The sequence below is a fragment of the Molothrus aeneus genome, chromosome 13 (assembly GCF_037042795.1).
Source record: "Molothrus aeneus isolate 106 chromosome 13, BPBGC_Maene_1.0, whole genome shotgun sequence".
Taxonomy (NCBI): domain Eukaryota; kingdom Metazoa; phylum Chordata; class Aves; order Passeriformes; family Icteridae; genus Molothrus; species Molothrus aeneus.
The window spans coordinates 13,779,735-13,800,188 of record NC_089658.1 but is presented as its reverse complement, the minus strand read 5'-3'; the positions used below and the strand labels follow the sequence as shown (position 1 = coordinate 13,800,188).

The following is a 20,454-nucleotide window of genomic DNA, read 5'->3' as shown; positions in this document are numbered from 1 at the left end:
AAACAACAAAAACATAAAAGACAAAATTGATTTTCCGTATTCCTGCTGCATTCCACCCAGCTATTCCTGAGTATGAAGGAGCTGGAGAGAAAAGCAAGGTCGCATTTCTTAATTCCAAACCACTTTCAGAGTGTTATTACAAAAGGCAAATGCTGTCCCAGCAAGCTGTGTGTGAACCCAGACTATCATCTACAACTTGGCAGGCAGAATTCTGGCAGCTGCCTGTCCCAGGTGGACACAAAGCTCAGGAGAGCTCCCTGCAAAACTCTGCCTGAAAAGACGCTTCAAAACCGTGATGTCTATCACTAATCTCCACCCCCAACCTCTGAGCTGGAGCTCTCACTGCTCTGTCTGGGGCAGAGTTAAGCAGAGGGCAGTCCCAGGAAACTCTGCAGGAAACATCCTGTGCTGCAGCAGTGCACACATCTGGTGTTAAGATGCTCAGGCTGATGGGATTAGGATATTTGCTTTTGTTCCAAGGCAGCAGCAGAAGGCCAGATATGGATGGCAGTGATGGGCACACCAAACACACAGACTGGCAACCTGCTCCTTGCCATGGAGGAGATGCAGAGCCAGATGTCTGAAAAGGCAGGGGCAGCACAATAGGAATGCCTAACAGAAAAGGAAAAAAAAACCAACAAACTAGCAGACATTTTAAAATATTTTTAAATCTCTTCTTAAAGAGGATTTAAGAATGAGGCGTATGTAGGGGAAAGAAGCTTAATTTATGATGAATGTTAATACCAGCTCCTTACATATGGTACTGGCCTTAAGCATCCCTGAGGGTTTTTGAGGAACTTGTGCTGTGGTTATGATTTCAGTGTATAGGGGAAACTCTCTTGCATTATTAAACAAATCATGCCCTGCATTGGCCTATGGTTTGATGTAGGTGATGCATAGTTGATGTCAGCCAGCTGGGGAGACAGGATTCTGCAACTTGTTGGTATTTTGAGAATAAATTGGAAAACTGCTGACTGAGATCCCTTCCTTCATCATGAACCATCAGAGTTTTGGGTTGTTTTTTTAATTTGGAGGGAAAAAAACCCAAACCCAAAGTTTTAAATAATAGCATTTACCCTTTGGCTATATTTGTTTAGCATAACATTTATTATGATGGAAAATGTAAACATTTGCAAAGTTAAACATTTGATTTGACTACAGAAAAGTATTCCGTTTGTTATAGAAATCAACACTAATTGCCTGGTTCCCATTAAATCCTCACTTTCCCAAAAATGGAGAATCAAAAGATTTAGCCTAGCCAGAATTCACTAGCTGGCCTTACCCATTTATATCATGGAGCTGAATCTCCTGATGTAGCTGACTAAGTAGGTGATGTTCATCGAAGTAGGAGGGATAAAATCTGACCCACAAAGCACATTGACTTCCTTGCATCTATTTCTGTTTTTCCCTGAACATTCCCATCCTACAACACCCTGCTTTCCACTGGGTTAAATAATAAAATGAGTGTTTTTTCCTCTAGGTCACTGTTTCCAGTCCATCACAGGTCATGCCACAACCAGCTAATGGCTGCTAAGTGGTCTGTGTGAAATTAGTTTAGTGGGTCTCCAGCCAGAAGCCAGTTGACAGATGCCCAAAAATCAGTTCTCCAGTTGCTTCCTCATTGGCAGTCATGGCAGGTTGGTCAAGGCCATGCAAATTCAGCATTTCCCCGGGGCCAGGAACAGAGACAAGGTTGGTTGCAAACACTTTCCTCTCTTGTGAGTGCCAAAAGTCTCTAGAGAAGGTCACAGCACAATGCTGAGTGCCAGTGCCTGAGGATCTTGCTGTCACCCCAAATTCAGCTCTCCAGGGAACTGGCAGTAGCAAAGGCAGGAGAAGCTGCTGAAGACTCCCTGCAGAGGCAGCCCTGACATCAAGGTGAGGGTGGAAAGTGTCTGTGGGAATCTTGATGGAAGGTTTCACCCTTTGGCTTGTCCTGCACAGCAGGGCAAGCTGCAGAGCTGCCAGTCAGAATAAACCAATTTAGCATTCCCTGCAGTAACAATATAAATCCAATCTCCCTCCCTCTCCGCCTTTTCCTCCTGATGCCAAATTTAAACAACCTCACTTTTTTTTGGCAGCAGGAAACTTCACAATTAAATATAGAAGCAGAGCACACTTTGGGATGGAACTTCCAGCCAGGGAACAACAGATGGCATTGTTTGCTGGGCTGGAAAAGCTGCATCTGCTCCTAGAAGAAATGCTAATCGGGGCTTAATTAGGCATTCAGAGGGAACCGTGTCCCATCCCCAGGACAATGGCCATGTGTACATGATCCTGAAAAATACAGGGAAGCAGTTACAAAATCATCAAAAATCCTCACTGGACCAAGTCCAAATGTGGCACATAATGTGATAGGGTATCCCAGAGACTTTCCCTATGCTGAAATCCATCCAAGCCACTCAAAATAAAAATGCAGTTGTCAAAGACTTGTTTTATTTTGTCTGCAAATGGTCAGTGAATTTGTTTTCAGTTTCAAAGCAAATCATTCCAGCCTAACACTGGAATGAGATCTGGCAGCTCGCTGACTCGCTGAGGTGTAGCAAGATTAAAGGGTAGCTGAGATCTTATAGCAAGTACTGCAAATGGGGATAGAAGAGTTAGAAAGATCAAAAACAGGATAACTGATCCTTCTATAGAAACACGAAGTAAAGAGGAGGATGGTGGAAAATGTCCCCCAGTTCATTCCAACTGGGTGTTCAAGCACAAAAGGAGTCCCATGATGTGCAGTGCCTGTGCATGTGAGGACATTGTCCTTCCTCCCCTGCCTCAGCCCTGCCAGCTTCCTCCAGAGGTGCAGGCAGCCAGGCAGAGCTTTGTGTCCTTGTTTCAGCCTCTTCTCTTAGGAGTATCAAAGCACCCCCTCAATCTGGAGCCAGCAGAGCTGTTTGTGAAACAAGACTGCCAAGAGTTTCACCAAGAGACTGGCCCCAGCTGCCAATTGTGCCAGCACTGCAGAGATCCCCATTGTGCTGAGGCTTTGCTTTCAAGCTCCCATCTTGCTTTAATGTCCTCTTTCTCCCCTGCCTGGTTCAAAGCAGCTCATCTGACCAGCCTGGTCTTGTGGAAGATGTTCCTGCTCATGGCAGGGTATGCTAGACTGGGTGATTTTTAAAGGTCTCTTCCAACCCAAGCTATTCCATGATTCTTTGTCCTAGCTTAGCTCCTGGGGCTGCTCTGGGCACTCCATGTTCCCCCCAGGTGCCTGGGACAATGTGCACCTCAAGGGCAGTGCCAACAGGGACCCTGTTTTGCTGGTTGCATGTCCTACTTCCAATAGCTCTGGAAAGATTCCACATGGGTTAAACAGCACCCATATCCCTTGCACCTAAAAAATGTTAATTAACAGGGATCATTGCTGATTCCAAACAATGCTCTCCAAACATTGCCAAAAAATCACTGGAGATTAAAGGAATTTTGGAACAAGTGACTTAGAGAAGCAGTAAAGGGAAGAGTTTTCTTGGCACTGAGGCAACCTTCAGCAACTCCAGAGTGGTGAAGAGAAACATGAGTATCCTAAACCACTTCTGCCTTCAGCAGCATTCTGCTTCAAAGGGATGTCAGTCCTGATCCTGCACAAACTTTTGGGCAGCTAGAAGTGAAAATGGTTCTCCTGACCAAGGATGTAGCTGCAGATGATGGAGCTGTAGGTCCTGCTCACTCATTCCAGGGATTGCTGTGCCTCACCCACCCCCACCACAGTTTTGGTCCCCAGGCTTGGCTGTCTGGCTCTGAATTTGTTCCCATTTGCTGTGAGTGTGCTCTGTATCCCATTAAACATCACGACCCCCATGATGTCTCTTTGAGAGAAACCTTGGAGATTTGCTGACTGTCTGTAGCTCACTGACAGCAGATTTATTTCCCCTTCTCCAGTGGTGCAAGTGGTGGCTGTGCCCTTGTACATGCTGACCTGCAGCTGGCCTGCTCTCAAGCACTGCATCTCCATGGTGTGTGGTGGGGAAGGCACTGGCAGCAGGTTTTGGAGAAAGGCACCCATTGCAGGTGTCCACAGTCACAGAAATCAGGGTAGGCCAAGTGCAGAGGTGCTGCTCTCTCCTGGAGATGGCACAAACCAAGCTCTTAGCAGTGAGCTGCATGAGTCAGGTCTTCTGTGCAATGCAGGTGGATGGATGGGTGTCCCCATTTTCCTTAAAGGTAGTCCAAGGAACCATTCTCCAGCATTATCTTCCTGTGGTGAAGGATGAAATGTCTAAGGTGCCAGAGCTGCCATTCTCCTGCTGTTCTTTGCCCTGTGGACTGGTAGGACTGGGAGACCCAGCAGCCTGGTTGAAGGAGAGATGTCCTCACGCCATGAGATTGAGATAAATAGCACCATCCTGCCAGCACAAGCCTTGGACTCAGCTGACTCCAGGGTGCTGAAGCTCAAGGACATGACAAATAGTGAATGTGACAAGGTCTCAGCTTTCTAAGGCCAGCTGGAGAGCTGGTCCCAGCTCACCCTCATGTATCATCAGCTCATGGGGCTCCAAGCAGGCTGCTGCTGACCCACTGTGAAGCTTCCCAGCGTTCATGGGAAGACGCAGGTTTTGGCCGCCTGCCTGGAGTTTAAATGTCTGTGTTTTAGACCCAGACTTCCTTCTGAGAGGTTTCAGAGGGAAAAGAAAAAGCCCAGGAGTGCTTCTAAAACTCTAATTTATCCATCAATGGCCAGTTTTCTCAATTCCTTGAATCTGAGAAAGGCAGAGAGGAAGTGTGACCGGGCAGCACAAGGAGCCTTTTGGCTGCCCTCTTTGCCTTGGGGGCATTGAGGGGAGCCAAGGGACTCCAGAGGAAGCAGCAAACAGCTCCAGCTGGGAAGGGGTCCTGACTGCATCGAGTTAGGAGGAGAGAGAGGACAGACAGCCTTGCTGTGACTCAGCTCCAGCACTGTGTCACTGCCTCCTACTCATTCCTAGAATCTGAAGTCTGTGTCCCTGGGCTGCCCACCTCCCAAACTCCTTTGTTTTGGCAGAGGTGAGTGAAGGAAATGAAAATGTGATCCCAGGAGGCCCCTAGCACGCCCCTGCAGGATAGCATGTGAGTTGTTTTCTTGAAAGTGGGATCATTTATTCTTCATGTTAAACAGGGCAAGAAGCTCAGTGACTTCCAACTGGCCTTGTCTGAGAACTTGTTTCAAAATCTGGGTCATCTGGGGCTTCTAGAGCAGGATTTCTTGTCTTCAGAGAAAGGATTACCAGAGGGAGCATGAAGTGAAAACAAAAAAAAGGTGGGGGGGGGGGGAAAGAAGAGAAAAAAAAGACAATTAGCTATTGCTGTAGAGTCCTCTAGTGGTGAACATTAATTTCACAAACGGCCCAAGTGTGCACCCAAATGAAATCAACCTCCCATTTCTGTTTATTTTCTATTTACATAAAACTGCATATACAAAAAATGTCAGTGGCCAAATTCCAAACTACTTTAACCATTTGTGAACCGTGTCAAAGGCAATGATCCAGAATTAAACAAAAAAATCTTCTCCCTTCCATCCAAGGCTGGATATTCCTCCAGATGGGTGGTTTAAAACACTATAGGCTTAAAAATTCCACATCTTGCCCACTCAGGTTTTTTTTTTCTAGCCTGCTTCTGGTTTTGCTGCTGCTGAGAGAAATGACTGAGTAGAGAGAGCCTGCAGAATTGAATTGTTGCCACATGCATCCCAAAACCCTTGTCGTTTTAAAATCCAGGTAAAAACTGGATGGTGGTGCAGCATTATTGTGCTGGATAGCACAGGCCAGCTCAGTCTCCAGCAGCCACAGCAGTGGGTTGAGGTGAGAAGCTGAGTTTAGTTGCAATTTCAAACCCAAGTAATTTAAAGGATCCTTCACAGTATCCTTTTCTGCCCCTTTACCCCAGTCCCAAACCTGCTTTATTTCTGTTCCTGGGCTCTATCAGTCAAAGGACATGGCCTTATGCAAAATCCTGAGTCAAATGGTGTTTGCATTAATTTGAATATGTGATATAGGAGAAAAAAAGCCATTGCCTGCTGTGAGCATGACCCTTGGCAGGAATTCCCCTTCCTCATGAGTATGTCCATTCTCTGCTCTCTTCTTCAGGCCTGGGTCTTCTCAAATGTGTTCCAATTTCTGCTTCATAACCAAGGAAGAAAACTTACAAAGATTTAAGACTTTATTACAAAATATAGTCTCACATGCTGCAACCAAATAATTGGACACTGTTTCTTTCCTAAGAGTCTTTTTTCTTCTACCTGTGAATAATCACCTGCCAATACTGCTCTTTGAGCTCCAGCTTCTGCATTGGAATAGCTGTATTAACACCTGCTGAAGACAACCTGCTAGTCATTGACAGGCTGTGTAATTTAAGAAGCATCAAAAATACCAATTAAAAAAAAATCATAAAATTATAAGCAGACTGGAGGATGCTGCCACTTAAAATGCTGCTTCACCCATGTTAACATGCAATTCAGAGGACAAAAGCCTTAAGAATTTTTAAAAATAATTAAAAAAAATATTTTCCCTGTATTTGAACCAGCACATACAAATAATATGGTCCTAAAGTCACATAATAATTTGGGCTGGAGCAGATCACAGGCAGTCATTTGGCCCAACATCAGCACAAACCCAGCTGGACCAGCTTGCTCAGGGGCTTGTCGAGCTGTGCTTTGAATGTCTCTCAGGCTGGAGATTCCTCCACCTTTCTGGCCCTTGTATGTGACACATATTCAAATAAGTCATGTAATGTTTCATCTTTCTGTGCAGCCAGACTCTGTGCTGTAGTTGTGAAGCTTTTCCAGCTGAAAGCTGCAGTACTTGGAATGTGTTTGAATTTACAGGTCCGTTCCCACTGATTTACTTTAATTATTTTTCTTCAGGCCTGACATCCCCCCAGTAAGCACAGACACCTCCTTGAATACTTCTGCTGAGAAGTAAAGCTTTAAGTTTATCTCTGCCAAACCCTCAGCAGGGTCCAGATGCTTGCTGGTGTCACTGTTAATTAGGCTGATTTCAGAAGTGCTCACTGCAAAATTAAACTGAGCTGCCAGCCCCACACCAAACCTGCCTGCCTCCATTAGTTCTTATATCCCCTCATGTCCAAATCAATAGTATTATGTACTAGTAAATACTCAGGGTTTCATAAGTCTGAAGTCTGATTTAGAGTGTTGTTTCAGCCACAGAAATGAGCCCCTGGGGTCTGTTGTTTAGCTGTTGATTTTTCCGTGTCCCAAAGGAGAGTTTCAAAGCACTTTCGAAGCGCTTTTCACAAGGGCATTAACAAACAGACCATTGCCAAGGCCCTGGGAGAGCAGATATTGTTGCATCCAAGTGGGAAAGTTTCCTTTTGTTCTCCTCCCCGTTTTCTCCATGCCAGTGAAAATCAAGAAGAAAAAAAGTAGCATATTCATGCAAATCTTTACCTTCTACTGAATTCCAGTGACAACCAGAAAGACCATTTTCAGCTACTGACTCCAAATTCCTTTTTTTTTCTGTAGTTAACATTTCAGTCTTTTAAAGTAGAAGATAAACAAAAAGTGTATTTTAATGTGCATTTAATGTGTATTTATTTTTAGTGTATTTACATGTATTGTACTTTTTTTTTCACTGTAAAACCCTTTTCCATTAAAAAATATTCACTGTAAAATTTTAACTGTAATAGTTTCTTTACTTCTATAAAGATTAAGTTTCAGGAAAGAAACTGACTCAGGTACCAGGTAACTGACATGCCAGAACAATTAGACTTGATGAGAAGCTCTGGGATAACACTTTTTTTTAGAAAAGTGAGGTGGTAATTTTGAATTCCAGGATGAAATCAAAGTATTGACACCCAGAGCAAATCCCTTCCACACACCCCAGGGACAGAGAGACTGAAACCTGCTTCTCTGAGTGCTGGATATAAGGTGAACAGTTTTGGTTATTTCCTCAAGCTTCAGGATTCCCTTCTTTTCCCACAAGAGACCAGAAAATCTGAGGGATGTGAATTAAAACCCATTTCACACACAAAGGGGAGACAGATGTTCTGTGTCCTTTTTAATGAGTTTTTAGAGGCAGCTGGAAAATACTGGCTTTTAGAGCAGGGTCCAAGCACCTTTCTTCAGAGGTATCCTAACACTGATCCTTGCTGCCTGTTTAGTTGTGACTCTCTATATATTGTTCAGAGCACCAAATTAAGGACTTCTCCAAATGCAAGGAATCCTACTGCCACCCACAAGAAGTTTTACATAAGCAAAAAACAAGGATTAGATCATTAAAATGGAAGTGGAGAGGAGGCCTTATTATGTGGTGTCTACCTGGATGGTGTCTTTAAATTAGAGTGATTTTCTCCCTAAATCTCTGTGATCCCAGGGATTATGCAATTATATAACAGGCCTTGCTCAGGGGGCCCTTATTCCAGGTGACTTATTAAATGTTTCATATGAAATTGGACAAGTAATGAAACCAAAGCAATCAGAAGAGGGGTTTGGTGGCTCAGAGGGAGCATTGTGCCTTCTCCTCTATATCTACAGATCTTCTCACCTGTTCTTAACTCCCTGAAAGCACTGTGCGGTGGAGGTGCTGTGCCAGAAAATGCAAAAATGGAAGCTTTGTTATCAATTACAGCCTGTTATCAATTTACAGCCCAGAATTTATTGGTGGAAACACGTCCACACATCTGCAATTCCTATAAACCATAAATCCAGTTTGTTTCTGATGCCCCATTGTAATTGCATCCCCCCAGCTTTCCATCAGGAGATGCTAAAGTGGCTCCTGGAGGAGGGGAGAGGGGGTGTATGGGGTGTTAATCAGAGATACCAGGCTCTGACCTCCCAGGCATTGGGGAAAGGGGGATTGGGGGAGACAGCTCAGGTGGCAGGTGGACAGAAAAGCCAGGTCCTTGTCCCCAAATCACTGTGCATTGGGGGTTCCCAGGCAGCTGTGGAGGTGTTCAGAGGATGCTGCATGGAGTATGGAGCTGCTGCATCCCACATGTGTGATCCAAGGTGCTGATCAGAGGCTTGGAAGCTCAGGCACCTCCAGATTTTGCTCCACATTAATTAAATGCTATGTACATCTCGTGTAATTAAAAGCAAGAGCAACTCTTCTCCTTCTCAGTGCACAGGCTCCACTCCAGTGTTGTAAACACACTTGAGATTGGAGCTGGGCCTTTTGCTGGCTGAACTTCCTGCTTTTATTTCATGTTTAATGCTGCTTATAGATACTACCTGTGCTGTGCAGCAGCCAGGGGGTTTATCTTAATTAAATGTTGCTATGGAAACAGCACATCAAGCAGAGGATGGTGTTTCTAGGGAGGGAGGGAAGGAGCTGCTTGTAGCAGAGAGGTGCGTGGCTGATTTGAAGGGACAAGGATTTGCAGAATTGTGTTTTTGTAAAGTTACCAGAGCCTGGGAAAGTCTCCTGTGTTCCTGTGTCCTTTGCCTTCCTATGGATGATAGTTCCTGACTGCATCAATCCTCTCCTCTGAGCCCTGTGAGAAACACCAGTTCTTTAGTAGATCAAGTAATCTTGTCTTCTCCTTGAAATGTTCCCTAATTCACAGCCCAAACAGCCTAGAATCAGCTCTGAACAAGTAAAATCAAGGTATTACAGCTGAACACTGAGAAGACAGAAACTAGAGCTCTGTCCCTGGTGAAAAATGGGAGGCTTGACCCTTTGCAAGGGAGCATAGTCAGACTAATATGTGCAGATATCCCTGAAGTCCTGCCTTGGTTATGCAAAGAGCTGGTTTAAGCCTTTTTTATATGTGTTGCTTTTCCTCCTTCTCTGATTGTAGCAACAGCTAAGATACCTGGCTTGACAGCACAGGAATAAAAGTAATTGCAAAACATTTGATGTAACTGAAGAATCACTTTACAGGGCAATTTTGAGGAAATATATAGGTCTTGATGGCTTATTTAGGATAAGCCCCTGAACCAATCTGTGGTTTATCGAACTGGAGCTATGAAACAGAGGAGCAATCATCCAAAGTACACACAGATGAAACCAGACTCTTTCCAGGTTGCCTCCCTTATATCTAAGCTGAGATGTTTCAGGGTCATGAAGTATTTCAATAATTTTAAGATTAAGATTCCTAAAGATTCCTATCTTAGAGAATTTCATGGAGGAAGTATCTGCATAGCCACTTTGGACCTGCTGTCTAGAAATGTATTTCCCTTCCACACAGCAAGCCTTAAATCTGCCTCCACTCATGCTCATGCTCATGCTCAGAGTAAAAAAAAAAAAAAAAAAAAAAAAAAAGGAACTAGAGTACATTTGGGATTGAAGCACAGCCACCAAGTTCCCTTTCATGCAGCCCAGGAGTAAATGGGGGATCTCTCTACAGAGAGCAGGTGGATAATTGGTCATTGCACACATAAGCCTGTTCTGACTTTGCAATCTATCCAGATGTTTTTGAGTATGTGTGATACCCCAAGTGAGATCAGAGCTCTGTGCATAGTAAGGAACATTTCCTTCTCTGAAGGACATGTTGTATGAAGGGGACCAAAAGACAAAGGGTAAGAGAAAAAAGTATTAAAGTATTATGGTAATATTTTCCCTGTTTCACAGATGAAACTACTCAGGAACTGACTTTAGCTGGGTTCTGTGAGGTTTTGCAGGGCTGAGTTCTGTATGATGGCTCTGAGCCAGCACCTCAGGTCAGGAATGAAATCTTGCAGCCAACTTTAATTTCTGTTATTTTGTCAGTCAAATTCTCTCCCAAATAGTTCCCCAAACCTATACCCCTCATTTTCATCTAGCTCCAGTAGAGATCCTCAGGTCTACTCAGGTCAGGGATCTGAGTAGCTGCTGCTGAGAGAGGCAATATCAAACCAGGGTGGATCATTAAGAGATGAAAAATCTCATAAACCTATCATCCATTTATCCATTTGTCCATCCATCCATCCATCCATCCATCCATCCATCCATCCATCCATCCATCCATCCATCCATCCATCCATCCACTTTTATCTCTCCTCCTCGAATCTGGATGCAGATCAGCCATGCCACCTCCTTATCAATTAAGGAAGAACAGATTCATGGTCTGATAAATTCAGCAAGTACCATGTAAGCTCTAATTGGTGGGCATGATCCACTCGCTTTGCATTAATTCCAAAAGGTTCTGCTGATCTTATCACACATTGTGTGCTCTTTTTGTTTTAATCATCCCCACCCCCATTGCATTGAAATTTTTTGCTGTGACAAGCCTAGCTCTGAAGCAAGCACGTCACTGCTTTCATTGACACTGAAAAATCCTGTCTTGTTAATAGTATAAATGGACTTGGGGCTTTGCCTTCCAGCTTAATTCAAGAGTGCTATCGGCATGAGTGGGTTATAAAAGCTCTTTTTCAGGATAAAAGACAGTTCCTCACCAGAAAAAAAAAAAGAGCTCAAACATCTTTATGACATCCCAGTGCAAAAAACAATTGAAAAGGATTGTCATAAAAGCAAGCATGTCAGTTGTGAACTTTACTGAATTGAGTCTAATGCAAAATTCATGCCGAGGTGTCACAAGTGAAAGGCAGTTTATTAATCCAACTTATCTGGAGCTGGTAGGCAGCAGTCATGGTAAATTAAGATCATATGAATATTCCCCGGGCTCATTTGGGTTCCTATTCAGGACCTCTTTTGTGAGTGCAGCGGGGGCAAAAGGGTCTTTTGGACCTAAAGCAGCCTTCTCTTCCTTTCCCTCCAACACATCTTTTCATACTTGTCACACAGTGGGTGCTTTGGGGCTAAGTGAAGCATGATGTCTTTGCTGTCTGACTGCTCAGGATGCAACACCCAGCTCACCATGTCATGCTGCTTTATTCCAGTCATGCATTAGAAAGCATTTTATTTCTCCATTACGTTTGGTGCGTTCCCAGGATAACTTTCCCTACTGGGAAGAAGCTGTAGGGAGGATGGGGTTCTTAGACTCCTTTCTCACATGCTGTCCTGATTTTGAAATGTCTTATTTTCCCCACAGAAAATGGCAAACTGGCTCAGAGCTGGTGTGAATGGAAGAATTGCTCCAGTGAATGTCTGTCTGCTGGGAAAACAGCAGAGCACCTATAGAAAGAACATAGTGGGCTTGTTCAGCACAACAGCCTTTTCAGAGGAAACCTCAAACACCCTAAAGCAGCAGTGGCGTGGGACCAATGCCTTCCAAAAAGACGAGGGGAAGGAGGAATTAAAACGGTTTCAATTAAAAATGGAGCAGGCTTGCAAGCTGTCTCCATTGTCTGCTGGTGCTCTTGGGTAGTACTCAAAGTAGATAGGGATGAGATTGACAGGTCTAGCCAGGAAAATGGCCCCTCCAGTGCTGGCAAATGACATCAAACCCCTTAGAACCGGGATGAAACCCACCCCCTTGGAGGTTTAGGCTAACAGCAGGGTCGGGATTTCCCCAGAACCATGTGGGAAGTAGGAGGGGTCTAAATGTGGCTGGCTAAGGGATAGAAGGCCAAATTTAGCCTTACCAGAAGCCAGACCAATGCTGCTCATTTCTAACTGGGCTGAAGCAGCTCAAACTGGCCGAGAGTGACAGTAAGAGAGGAGATGAAGGCTGAGGAGCTGCTGGGAGGTGAAGGAGTTAGAGTGGATGTTTACTGGGGAGGTGGGTTGCAGCAGGAGAGCCACAGCAGAGATGTGGTTTACTGAGCTCTTGAGGGCTTGAAAAAACTTCTGCAGAGGGAAGAGTACCTCAGCTTATTGAAACTGAAGTGATGAAGAGCCTGAAAGAAAGAACAGCCTCTGGAGTTGGTATCCTGGTATAAGTGTTGCTGGAAGATGACCTGCATCTATTAAAAAGATGTTAAGTTGATCCCTTTCTGTCATGTTTATGGATGTTACCCAGAGTGGCTTTTATCAGATGTGCATTTGGCTCAGCACTGAAGGATAATTGCAGCTAAATAGTCTATGAAATGAGATCTACAAATGCTATAGAGTGTGAGCTGGCCAAATTCTGTCCCCATTTACATCCATGAGGTTTCTCTGATATCTGTGATGGCAGAATTTGTTTGAGATGCTATGGAGGGTAGACAGGAACACACTTCATGATTATGACAGTGACCTGCTTTGTGTCAGCTGTTCCAATGACTCATTTCATGATTTTTGGAATGTCACTTTTCTGTGCTGTGATTTACTCTGCTTATTCATGTTGGCCTGTCTTACATGAGGAAATTGCTCTCAGAATTCCTTGGGCACCATGCATGGAGGTTTTGCAAACCACGGAGCACAGACAATTGCAGCTGGGAGCAAAAATGAGCAAAATGTACTTGAAATGTGCCACTAAATGATTTCTCTCACCTTTACTTGCTGAAGCCACTGAAGTGTGACAGCCAGTAAAAAAAGAAAACATAATAGCAGGTTGGTCTTCCTTGGCCCCAGTCATGCAAAGATTTAGAATTTACTTCTCTAACTGTGTGTAAATCTAAAATATGAATAATATGAATGCTTTTTTTTTTTTTTTTTTTTTTTTTTCAGGATGGAGATTTTACACTCCAGATTAAGGATAGTCTTGAAACGTGCTGGCACGAGACCTTGGTACAGGCTGGACTCCAAGGCACAGCTGATGCCAGGTGCCCCCATTTTCTGCGAGATGGGAAAAGACACAGAACACCCTCACCTGCCTGAACTCCGAGTGAGCTGTTGCTTGTCCGGTTTAATCCCTGCGCCCTGGCGAGCTGACGGAGTGGCAGAACGACAGAACGACAGAACGACAGAACGACAGAACGACAGAACGACACGCGGCTCAGCCTTTGCATGCGCTGGTGCTGGAGCGGTCCCGGCGCTCGCAGCATCCCGCTGGCCGTGCGGTGCCGCGGGCTGCCCGTGTCTCCGTGTCCCCGTGTCCCCGCTCCGTGGCTCTGTCCCCACAAGATGGCACTCGCCGCCAGCGCATCCCTGTGTCCTGGCACGGCTCGGCTCCCAAGGCCAGCAGCTCCGCTCCCGGGAGACAGAATCACAGCACCACAGAATCACAGCACCACAGAGTCACAGCATCACAGAATCACAGCACCACAGAATCACAGCATCACAGAATCACAGCACCACAGAGTCACAGCATCACAGAATCACAGCATCACAGAATCACAGCACCACAGAGTCACAGCACCACAGAATCACAGCACCACAGAATCACAGCACCACAGAATCACAGCACCACAGAGTCACAGCACCACAGAATCACAGCATCACAGAATCACAGCATCACAGAATCACAGCACCACAGAGTCACAGCATCACAGAATCACAGTATCACAGAATCACAGCACCACAGAATCACAGCATCACAGAATCACAGTATCACAGAATCACAGCACCACAGAATCACAGCACCACAGAGTCACAGCATCACAGAATCACAGCACCACAGAGTCACAGCATCACAGAATCACAGTATCACAGAATCACAGCATCACAGAATCACACCCCCAGCCCTGAGGGGCATCCACACAGGGTCATGCAGTCCTGCACAGGAACACCCAAAATCCCACCAAATGTCCCACAGCATTGTCCAAATACATCTTGAGCTTTGTCTCTGCCTGGGGCAGCCTGTTCCAGTGCTCACCACGCTCTGGGTGAAGAACCTTTTCCCAATATCCATCCTAAGCCTCCCTGGACCCATTCCGGAGTTCCCTCGGCTCCTCTCGCTGGTTGCACAGAGCAGAGATCGGAGCTGTCCGTCCCGAGAAGCTGCAGCTCTGCCCTCACTCACTCTCCTCCTCTCCAGTGCTCTCAGCTTCTTCCCCTCCAGATCCTCCACCATCTTCACAGCCCTCCTTTGGCACTCTCTGACAGCTTGAATGCCTCCTTATCCTGTGGCACCCAAAAGGAGCCAGGAGGATGGAAAGGCAGTTTGCCATAGGGGGTCTGCTGGGGAGCTTCCCCACGTTTTCAGCACAGGCATACCTCTAATATCTGCATTTTTCCCTGAAACAGAGATGACACCAGGACCCTCCCTGTGGAGAAAGGGATTTCTCTCCCCTTCTCACTGTGCATATTTTAGCTCCTGGGGCAATTCTTCCAAATGAAGGGAACTGAAATAGGTATCTCTGCTCACTCCAGCTGTCAGACTGGCCCCTCCTTGCAAGGGTACCCTGAACCACTGCAGTTACCTTCAGCTGCAATGCTCCTCTCTCCTTTGGAAACCCCTCGTTGGGTTGAAGAACATTAAAGCATTTCTGAGATAGAGCATTTTAGATCTAGTAGTGCAGAAATTGTGATTTCAGCATTTCTCTGTAGACTGTGATTTTAGAATCACTTTCCACTGGAGGAATTGGCCACATAAATAAGAAAAACACATAATAATTTAGGTGGCAAGCTTAATTACATTATTATTTTCGTTCTCGTAAATGTGTATAACCTACAGTGGAATATTCAGTAAAATTATAGCTTGGGCACTGCAGAGATTTCCTTATCACTAAAAATATGCTCTAACTGTTCTTAAAGAAAGGTTTAGTAAATTGGCTCTAAAGTACAGGAAATTGGTTTAGCTCTTTCTGTGGAATATTTGTCTTAAGAAGCACATCACGGGAAGCAGGGCTAAAAAGAGTCACTAAGGTCTGAAACACATGAACTCCTGCAGCAGCAATATTATCAACACCTCTAAAAGAACTTATGGGACTTAATTTTCCTACAGATTCTCTGGAAGATTATCAAGAAATTGATTTATGAGTTGAAATACCCATGCCATTATAATTTGTTGCTGCAATACAGGATTGCAGTTACTTGTGTTACTACAAGTCAGAATCTCTGTTCTATCTCTAGTATTTTTCAGTGTCTACAATAAAATACTCTGAAGAAGAGATACAGACCAGGGTAGATTTTGCTAGTTGTCCAGTGCAATGGGGTGAGATGTTTCAGGGCATCAGTTCCAGAATGCAATAGCAGGAATATGTTATGAATTTGCTTTTTCTCTCCCGATAATTGAGGCTTTACAGATGTCTCAGTGACTGAAATTTTAAAATGTTGTCAGAGAATTCAGGCAACTTATAGCCAAGATGGAAGCATCCCAAAATTATTTACTGTTTGGTGATCTATATGTAAATAACTTGGACTCCCAAAATTATTGTTTTCCATGAGTTAGGCTGCTTCTCCCCAGATCATCCATATTTGCATCCACACACCTTACTTTACCTTACTAAGCTGAATTGACAAGCCAACACCTGCTCAGATGCAATAGCCAAAATAATTCCTTAGTCCTTTGGCTGGTGTATTTTGTGCCACAATGCCTTTAGTCAGGCTGGAGGGTAAAAGTGCCACGGGGACAAATACATGGGTTTTTTTTCCACAGAAGGGCAGGATAAGCAGAATTCTTGCATCCTTAGTTCCCTCCAGCGGCTTCCAGCACTAATTATACTCCCATGAAGAACTCAGAAAATCAGTCAGACTTCTTGTAGAAGAGCATCTGAGTTGGCATATCCCTCCCAGGTTATTAAATAAAAGCTACACTCTATTGTTTTTGCCTCCTGTTTGAGTTACAGAAAAGATGAGGTAGTGCTTGAATGCTTCCTACAGGAGATATTTAAAGAGTCAGAGAACTTTTCTCATTGTACTTCTCTGCTTCCTTAATCGAACATCAACATCCTAGTTAATGTGCAGTTTCCAAGGCAAACTCAGTTTTGATCAAGTTGTGCTAACTTTGAAAAGCTGACTGACTCCAGCTTAAAATGGATGCACTGAAAGGAGCATGAAAGGCCTTTTTTATCAGTGTTGAAGGAAGTAGTTCAAAAGCAGAGATGGTTTCTTTCTGAAGACAAAGAAGCTCTTTCTCACCCACCTCGTGCCATGAAAGAGATGCTTTGCAACTAACTGCCCATCAGAGAAGAATTTGATGAACTGGAGATGAAGTGATAGTGCATTGGGAATTGTATTACTATAGCTGGAGTAAAGAAAATTCATTGTAAGAAAATGCCCCTTCTTGCCCCCAGTGTCCTCTTGCTTCAGTCCTTTTTTGATTTGTGTTTTTCTTCCCCTCTTTGGCTGTCAATCAGTGTTTTCCTTTATGGCTGAACAGAGTGAACTTCTGGCGTTCTCCTTTCCATTTCCTGCTGTGAATAACCCTGGACAGGGACAGGGGAGGGAGGGAGAAATATAGAGGCAGAAATTCTACCAGCTGTTGAGGCAACCAGGATTAGAGCCTTAATTTGGAGACACAAACTTTTTACATGGGTGAGGCAATTATTGATGGAATAGAGCTTTTTAGAAGGCAGAATCCCTAGTGACTTGATTTCCATCAGTTCCTAAATGAATATTTAATTGTTGCCTATTAAGATGCTTGTTATCTATAAAGCAGACAAAACCACTGTTGCTGGGTTTGCCAGCTGGTGAAATTGGTGACATGTTAGATTAGAGCAATGGACCATGACTATGCTGGAGTGGCCTGGTAGATTATAAACATTCAGCAGAACAGTTTGCCTTTGCTAACATCCACAAGATACAGATCCTTAAACCAATGGGACCGTAAGAGACTGATTTAAATTGCTGCTCTTCCTGCCAGGGAAAAGATACCCTTAAAATTTACTGGCTTTTTCAGAATGGGCATTTAAGACAATTGAAGTTCTGAGGTCCCTCTCTGGGTTAGATTTCCCTTTCTATGTTAAACTTAGGGAGATAACTTCATCTCTCTACCAGTGTCCTACCTAAGATTTTTTTTGCTTAAATAGCTTTAAAAATGGGAAGAGATAGCACAGACACACAAATACACACAGAGCAGCACAAGAGCATATGAAGTGTTCTCATACAAATTGTTAAAGGCAATATCACACTGAAGTTTGCAGAAATGTTACCTACATATGATTTGGTAATGAGGAAAATTAGTCACTGGAATGAACTAACAAGGGAATATGTAGTTTCTTCACCTGAAAATCTCTTCAGTTCCCAGACCAGATGCTTGGACAGCTTTGACAGGCAAAAATTTTTATACTCAACAGAAATACCAGGGTTGAATTCAATGGTTGGAATCTATGGGACTTTAGACAGCGATATTTTGTGTTTTCAGTTAAGGTTCTTGGGATCTTCCTCTTCCCTGGTTTTATATCTGACATAGATCAAATGGCACCCAGGAACCCATTTGAAAGGAGCACACATGACCTTGAACAACCAGGTGCAAGGGTTACTGGGATCAGAGCAAAGAGCAAATTCCCCCTTCATTTTGGGTGCTGGTCTAGGTCTGAAGGGCAGCAGGCTCTGAAATAAAGATAACAAAGCCCAATAGCAAAGACAGGAAGGAGTAGGTGCAATGTCCTTCTACTGTTCTTTCTAGCTAGAGGCAATGCAAGCAAAATCATCTCCTGCTACTTGATCTGAATTTGCATAATATCAGATTGTATCCATTAACCAGCTTGATATACTTCACCCCTCCAATACGTTTATTTAATGTATTTAATTCCTTTTGATGCATGAACAGTGAAAAAGCATCCTGATATGAGTTCTGAGTGCCATGTCAATTATTTAAAATTACACCCAGGCTGCACTGTAATCAGCTTATCCCACCTTTCAGCAACAGCTTGTTATTAAAGATAACCATCACTTTGCTTCTCTTCAGGCCCCCTTCCTGCTCTTTAAAGAGCTCAGGAAGTCCAGGTGCTGGGTATAGTGCCTGAGGCATTTGTAGCCCTGGCAATTTTTGACCAAAGCCAGGAGGATTTTAAGGGATTTAGGATTCCCATGAAGAAGGGTCCTGAATATCCCATCCCTTTTTACGGAATCGAGGGTTGACAAGCTGTGTCAGAGCCAACTCTAGCTAAAACAAATTACCATGGGAAGGAAAGTGTATTTCCAGAGGATGTGAAGGGTAGAAACTGAATCTGTGCCTCTTGTCAGTGTTCTCCTTCACCTCAGACAGGCCTGCTCCCGTCTGTAGCTGGTGAGGGACTGGCTCAGAGGGTGGGAAGCAACAACCAGGGGGAGAATGCTTCTTCCCCCAGTTCCTGTCCATGTTCTGGCCATGCTCTGCAGGCTTTGGGAGCCTTCCAGTAGCTTATTTGTTCCCATGTATCAGCCAGCTGAAGCATCTTACCATCCCCTTGAAATCCTGCCCACACCAGCCCTCCTACACACACCCTTTGATTCCAGCTGCAGATGGGAACGAGAGAGGAAAAGGGCAAAATCGTGGTGGTGAGGAGGTGGAGATCAGAGACACAGATGAAACAAAAGGTCTAATTATGTGTGCCCTCTGCTCTGGAGCTGCAGCCCGGGCTTTGTGATGCACATGGTTGTACAATGGCCTCCAAGTTTATAAAAGGAGCATATGCTCTCCCAGCCAGTGCTGGGGAAGAGCTCTTGCCATCCCCTAACCCCATAAGATGGTTAATGGCAGCATCTGCTACACTCACACACTTCTACTTATTAACTAAAAATACATAGGCTTCCATTTGAAGTTAAAGTGACACATTTAATAGTGTCTTTCAGAGCTTGTTAAGGCTCAATGAGGACTTGATAGTCACAATAAGTTTGCATAATAAAAATTTTGGTCCTGATGTTAAAGTACTACGCACTATGCAACATGCATACAGATGAGGGAAAGAGGAAACCTCTGAATAATCCCTTCCTCTGCCTTCCTGGAGCAGCAGCAGAGGCGTCAGTCAGGGGCACAGATCTCCAATCTGTGTAAAGGCAGGAGCAGCATTTATTTCTGCCACAGGGTTATATGTGCACCCAAGTACCTACATTACTTGATAAGGAGGGCAAAAGTGTAGGGAAGATGAGAGTCTGAGTGTTCAGCTTTTTCTCTGGATGTACTTTCATTACAACTCTGAAAAAATCTTAATATTAACTGCAAAAGCAAAAGGGGGCTTCTGAGGATTGGATTGTGAAAGAGGGTTCCAGGGTTTATGTGAATTTGGAAAGTTAGTTCTGATTTATGCAGATTAGGAATTGCAATAATTTTTCACTGGGATAAACTTAAAGTTAGTAAGGTCCCCTCTAACCCCAAAATGACAATGTTTCCACACATTTACTATTCATTACCAATGCACAATGTGATGGGTAGACAAAAATATGTAGCTTAAATTAATGATAATTTTCAATGTTAAGGGAACCAAAATAATTTTAAACCACTTTTTTTTTTCTTTTTTTTTTTACCATATTTCTATACTTATGCACTTGTGTCAGCTCAGGCACTGGAGAAACCTGTTTCAGTTTCTGTTTCATGTCAGTTTTGGTATCTGCTCCTCATTGCTTTTGGCAACTGGTTCTCCAAACTAGATCTGAATTTTCTTCTATGGGTATCATGTTTATCTGGTTCCTCAAATTAAAAGTTACAGCAGAATTTGTGAAGTGGGAGGCTTGCTATTTTTAATAACATGTCACTAGCTATTAAACTTTCAGAAAATCTAGGAAGTTTTCATGCTTTTTATGGGTAATGTTGTGTTTTAAAACACTAAGTGATGGTTCTCTCTTGACAAAGAGCAAATAACATTTTGTATTAATGGAAAATCCTCCAAAGCTTTTGTCTTTCCCATATATTTAGTAAAGCTTAAACAAAATATAATCCTTGTAGTGTGTTTCATGGCTTATTTTCACACTAAATACCGTTTTA

General features: G+C 43.8%; 1 long non-coding RNA gene across 1 annotated transcript; it reads right to left on the bottom strand.

Annotated features, from left to right (window-relative positions):
- Positions 1 to 1,084: 1,084 nt before the first annotated feature.
- Positions 1,085 to 14,981, bottom strand: LOC136562252 (uncharacterized). The gene is made up of 2 exons (XR_010784487.1): positions 14,436 to 14,981; positions 1,085 to 5,177 (listed from the first exon to the last, which is right to left on the bottom strand). It is a non-coding gene; the product is annotated as an uncharacterized lncRNA (long non-coding RNA).
- Positions 14,982 to 20,454: the final 5,473 nt, after the last annotated feature.